We start from the raw sequence: 6172 nt of genomic DNA on the forward strand, positions 1-6172 counted from the left end.
GATTAAAATTCTATATTATTATTTTATTATTTTGTGTGTGGGGTCCTTAAGATAAATACACATTGATTAGTTAATTAAATTAATATTATTTTATTATAATTTTTCTATTGGCGGGGTCCTTAAAATAAATAAATAAATGGACAGACAGACAGATTGATTGATTGATTTTGGAACTTCTTTATTTATTACTTAAAAGCCCCCAAAGCCGTTGTCTCTGAGCTCCTGCTTCCTCGCCCAAGCACCACTTCCATAGTTGACGCATGTTTTCAGTCTGTTTTGAACCAGGACTATCAGGGAGCCTGACAGTCCCCACTACCATGTATGCAGTCGGTTTCCGCATTTGGAAATCGCGGGGTCAACACACCGGGTGCAATGGATGAGCCTCGCCTGGAGAACCACCTTAGTGATCATGGTATCTCCCCTGCCAGGTAAGTATGGTTGTACAGCCCGGCGCTCATCCTCCACTTCCTCGGCTTCATCGCTCGGCGGAGAGTTTCCCCAGCACAGTCCTCGGTCCTTCGGCCTCCTTCAGGCTTCTTGGGATCGCGGGCTTCTTTGGCCTCGGGAGCGCGCATGCGGAGCTACTGCTGCCCAGAGCCCGTGTGCACCGTGACCGGATGTTGGGGTTCACCGACCTCACCACCCCTATTAGACAGGTTTCACTAGCACCCAAGGTGCACTCGCTCTTATGCAAACCAGCCACCCATCGCTGGAGCTTATTGGCTGGAAGAGAAACAGGAGGGTAGGACTGGGCGGGATGCTGAATGAGGAACCAGCCCAACAGCAAGACAGGCGGCAGGCGCAGACCCAGGAGGCAGGAGGCAAAGCTGCGAAGAGAAGGCGACCCTGCGCTCCGGAGACCGAGAGGAAGAAGCCCTCGGCGTGGCGCTCGCACGCGGCAGCAAGCACCTCGGGAAGACCTGCGCCGAGGCCGCCGAGTGATCTGGGGCAGCGCTGGGTACGTTCGAGACTTGAGCCGGTGCTTGCCCTCCTTTGATCCACTGTGGGATTGCCGTTAGAGATACGAGGTTGCTGGTTCTTTCTGGAAGATGCCCCCCTTTGTAAAGTTGCAGGCTCCCCGTCTGATGAGCTGGGCGAGATCTCTCTGTCTATCCATCCATCCATCCATCCATCCATCAATCCATCCATCCATGGTGGAGCAGGTAACAGGGAGTCTTAAATGGTGGCGAGAGCGAGAGAGCCGACAGAGGATCAATGAAGGACAACGACATTCTAATTCAAAGACATAACAAATTTCAAAAGAATGGCAATTAAAAAAAAAAAAAAAATGAAGACAGACGGGGGAAGGAGAAAAAAAAAAAAAAAACAAACATAGGGCTGTCGTTTAGAAGAGGCTTCCACAGTTGCCTATTTGGGGAGAAAAACGAGCAGCCCTCGTTTACGCCCTACACTCTGAACCAGTCGATCTCGTCCGATCTCGGAAGCTAAGCGAGTCGGGCTCGGTTGAGTACTGGATGGGAGACAGCCTGGGAATACCGAGTGCCGTAAGCTTTGCCTTTCTGCCAGCAGGTAGCCCTTCGCCTCGTCTTTTCTTTTCCTCCTTCCACCCGTATCAGAAGCTGGGCTTTTGGCGCGAGTGATCTGGGGCAGCCCTGGTACGTTCGAGACTTGACCGGTGCTTGCCCTCCCTTTGATGCCACTGTGGGATTGCAGGTTGGAAAGGACACGAGGCTGCTGGTCCTTTCTGGACGATGCCCCCCTAGCAAAGTTGCAGGCTCCCGTCTGAAGAAGCTGGGCCGAGATCTATCTGTCTTTCTATCCATCCATCCATCCATGAGGAGGAGCGGGAACAGGGGGTCTTAAATGGGTGGCGAGGCGAGAGAGCCGACAGAAGGGGATCAGCATGAAGGACAACGTACATTCAAATTTAAAAGAATGGCAAAAAAAAAAAAAAAAAAAAAAAATGAAGACAGACAGGGGAAGGAGAGAAAAAAATAAAAACATAGGGCTGTCGTTTAGAAAAGAGGCTTCCAAAGTTGAGATGTTTTCTCATAAAGCGAGAGGTTTTCTCTAGTCATTCAATTATTTTCTGTTGGGAAAAAACTTTCTGTTTATTTGTGTATGCACCTTGCCTTCAATACTTCTTTTATCACGTTTATTGGTCCCAATCTTTCTTCCGACCTCTCTTTCCCTGACCTCCCAAACACCACCAAGTCTCTATCCAGCTTGATTCTACTATGTGTCTCTGCCTTACTTCCTTCCATATCCTTGCCACTGTAGGGCAGTCCCACATTGCATGTCCATACTGACTTATTTTTTCTTTTACATCCGTCCCTGGGACATTTAGGCCCTTAGTAAATTCTTTCTTTTACTTAAAGCCAGGTTGGTTTCTAGTGCTTCATGGGCGAGCCAGCAGGCTATATCTGCTACTTGATTTTGGAAACTTTCCCCAAATCTTTCCCATATCAGTTTAGATTCCTCTCAGATTTCCCAGTAATGTTTACTGGCTTCTCTTCCTTACTTTTCCACTAATTCTTTCCACCTCCTCCACAAGTCCTTTTCATCCTGCTGAAGCCCACAATCTTTGATACAGTCCATCAACCTCCTGTATAGTTTGGGTAATCTAAACTCATATGGTTTCTTGTTCTGGGTTTTATAAAGCCCAAACCTTCTTAGATGACCACATCATGTACCTGGCTAAATCCAGCTGCCCTCCCTTTCCCGCTCTGTAACAAGGATATGTAGCGGCGTGTATTTCAATCTTAACAAGATCCTTAAGTCCAGAAAACCTTTCTCCCCCTTTCCTTTTTTGTTTCTTTACTTTCTGTCTTGCGACCTTCTCATCTGTAGACCTCCCAAAAAAATAAAAACATTGTCTTTCGATTTTCCTTAGAATATATTTTGTCCGTAAAAAAACTGTTGCCAGAAAAAAGAGCCTGGGCAAATTATTGACATGTAAAATTTTGCCCTCATATGTTAGTCTCCTAGTCCTCCAGAGACTTGTGAGCTTTTATAACTTTCTTTCCATCTCCTTCCAGTCTCTTCTTCCCTCCTTCTCCTCTCAAAATGGATCCCTAATATTTTAACAGCCCTCTATGTATTTTCATGTCAGTGCCCAAAGTCCTCCTGCCACTTGCCCTGCAGATGGCACTCAGTTCCTTATTTAATTGGGCTCTTTTGCTTTTTGAATTCTGTTCTAGCAGATATCTGATCATATCCTCTTCAATTTACTTAATGTCATATTAACAACAGTTGCTGTGTGTCTTAAAGTCAACTCCTTTCTATATTGAACCTCTTTCCTCCATTTTCATTACCTTCCTTCTTGCCAATTTTCACGTATGAACCCTATAAGAACACAAAACACTTTCTTATAATTCTTCTTACTATTTTCTTTGGTGGAAAAAACACATTTGACTAAATCGATAGTTTTGGGATTGTAACTGCCTTCATCACAATATCTTCCCTTCTATTGATAAGTTGTTAACCTCCAAAATCCTGCTTTTTTTTTTTGGTTATCTTTTTCCCCATTTCTTTCCCTCCATCTCTCGTATTCTTCAATACTTTCACAACATTTGACAACCTTATTCTTCTAGTGGTTTTCCTTCCATTTCCCCAGCAGTTCCATGGGAACACAAAGTAAAACCAGCGGTCCCAAGGATTCTCCGAAGGGCACAGTACCAAAGGTCAGTCTTCATCTCAGGTCACTGGGAGCATCCATGTCTCCAAACATATAGCAGAAAGGAAGCTCAGGACTCTAAGACTTGGCCCTTGTTCTTTTCAGAGAGATATTGGGGCCACACACCCTTTCAGTGACCTCACTGACCACCAAGCTCTCCATCTGTCTACTGACTTCGGAAGAGTCACCAGGGACATGAATGTCACTGCCAAGGTAAATAAACCACTCAACAAGGTCACACCTCTCCGCAAACAGACACACTGCTGATATCTGTGCCCAAGAGGTCATTAAAGGCCTGGCTGTTGGTTTCATCAGGACCTCACAAGCCCAGACACTCAGACTCCTCACTCAGTCTCTTGGCACCTGATCAGAGCCTCCATTGACTCCCGAAATCACAGCATCATCACAAAGTCAATATTCATGAATCTTTCTTCTCAACAGATGCCCCAGCCGCTGAGACCCCATGACCCTGCACAACACCCAGTCCATACAAGCACTGAACAAAGTAGGAGCAAGAAACACCCCGAACCACAGAATCAACTGGGAAAAACACAGAGGTTCTGTCTCCACCACTCACAGTACCAGTGTCGGGCTGGCCATGATATCCAGCAACTGGGGAATCCACTAAGTCTCAGGAACTCCCACAGGAGCTCGAACAACTGGTGAATGCTTTGTGAAAATGACAAAGGCTGCTAGAAACTTGCCGATATTCACGTTTAGCTCCATGCCACTGTGGATTGCGTTAGAGACCGAGGTTGCTGGTCCTTCTGGAGCGATACCTTGTAAGTTCAGGCTCCCGTCTGAAGAGCTGGGCGAGATCTATCTGTCTATCTATGTATCATCCATCCATCATCCATCCGTCCATGAGGTGGAGACGGGTAACAGGGGTCTTAAATGGGTGGCGGGCGAAGAGCCGACAGAAGGGGATCACATGAAGGACAACGTACATTCTAATTCAAAGACATTCGAAAATTTCAAAGAATGGCAAAAAAAAAAATGAAGACAGACGGGGAAGGTGAAAAAAAAAAAAAAAAAAAACCTGTCGTTCCAGAAAAGAGGGCTTCCAAAGTTGCATATTTGGGGAGAAAAAGGACAGCCCTCGTTTCTGGGAATACCGGTGCTGTAAGCACTGCCTTTCTGCCAGCAGGGTAGCCCTTCACCTCGTCTTTTCTTTTCCTCCTTCCACCTGTGTCAAAGCTGGGCTCTTGGCAGCAAAGGCGCTTAAAATCAGTAAAGAGGCACTAAAAATAATGAATGATTATTTATATTATTATTTTATTATGTGTGTGGGGGTCCTTAAGATAAATCATACATTGATTAGTTAATTTAAATTAATATTATTTTATTATAATTTTTCTATTAGACGGGGTCCTTAAAATAAATAAATAAATGGACAGACAGACAGATTGATTGATTGATTTTTTGGAACTTCTTTATTTATTCTTAAAGCTCCCAAACCGTTGTCTCACAGGCTCCTGCTTCTCAATCGTAAGCACCACTTCCATAATTGAAAGCATGTTTTCAGTCTGTTTTGAACCAGGACTATCAGGGGAGCCTGGCAGTCCCACTACCACAAATTATGCAGTCGAGTTTCCGCATTTGGGGAAATCGCTGAGTCACACACCCAGGTGCAATGGATGAGCCTCGCCCTGGGAGAACCACCTTAGTGATCATGGTATCTCCCTGCCAGGTAAAGTATGAGTTGTACAGCCGGCTCATCCTCCCTTCCTCAGCTTCATCGCTCGGCGGAGGTTTCCCCAGCACAGTCCTCGGTCCTTCGGCCTCCTTCGGAACTTCTTGGGGTCCTTGAGGCTTCTTTGGCCTCGGGGCCAGCGCATGCGGAGCTAGCTGCTGCCAGCGCCCGTGCACCGTGACCCGGATGTTGGGGTTGCACCGACCTCACCACCTTGATTGACAGGTTTCACTGAGCCAGGTGCACTCGCTCTTATGCAAACCAGCCACCCATCGCTGGAGCTTATTGGCTGGAAGAGAAACAGGAGGGTAGGACTGGGCGGGATGCTGAATGAGAAACAGCCGCCAACAGCAAGACAGGCGGCAGGCGGCGACAGGAGGCAGGAGGCAAAGCTGCGAAGAGGAAGGCGACCCTGCGCTCCGGAGACCGAGAGGAAGAAGCCCTCGGCGTGAGCGCTCGCTGCGCAGCAGAGCACCCTCAGGAAGACCTGCGCCGGGCCGCCCGAGTGATCTGGGGCAGCTGGGTACATTCGAGACTTGAGCCGGTGCTTGCCCTCCGCGATGCCACTGTGGGATTGCACGTTAGCAGGATACGAGGTTGCTGGTTCTTTCTGGAGATGCCCCCTTTGTAAGTTGCAGGCTCCCGTCTGATGAGCTGGCGAGATCTCTCTGTCTATCTATCCATCCATCCATCCATCCATCAATCCATCCATCCATGAGGTGGACAGGTAACAGAAGTCTTAAATGGGTGGCGAGGCGAGAGCCGACAGAGGGGATCAGTATGAAGGACAACGCACATTCTAATTCAAAAGACATAACTTAAAATTTCAAAAGAATGGCAAT

The 6172-nt window shown here is 47.1% G+C and overlaps 1 non-coding gene and 1 pseudogene across 1 annotated transcript; both read right to left on the minus strand.

Moving 5' to 3' along the window:
- Window positions 1-283: 283 nt before the first annotated feature.
- Window positions 284-436, minus strand: LOC120519238 (annotated as a pseudogene).
- A 4738-nt stretch (window positions 437-5174) lies between these two features.
- On the minus strand, window positions 5175-5336 carry LOC120519237. Its single transcript, XR_005631419.1, has one exon. It is a non-coding gene; the product is annotated as a U1 spliceosomal RNA (small nuclear RNA).
- Window positions 5337-6172: the final 836 nt, after the last annotated feature.

This window comes from Polypterus senegalus, unplaced genomic scaffold, assembly GCF_016835505.1.
Source record: "Polypterus senegalus isolate Bchr_013 unplaced genomic scaffold, ASM1683550v1 scaffold_9596, whole genome shotgun sequence".
In the NCBI taxonomy this organism is placed as follows: Eukaryota; Metazoa; Chordata; class Cladistia; order Polypteriformes; family Polypteridae; genus Polypterus; species Polypterus senegalus.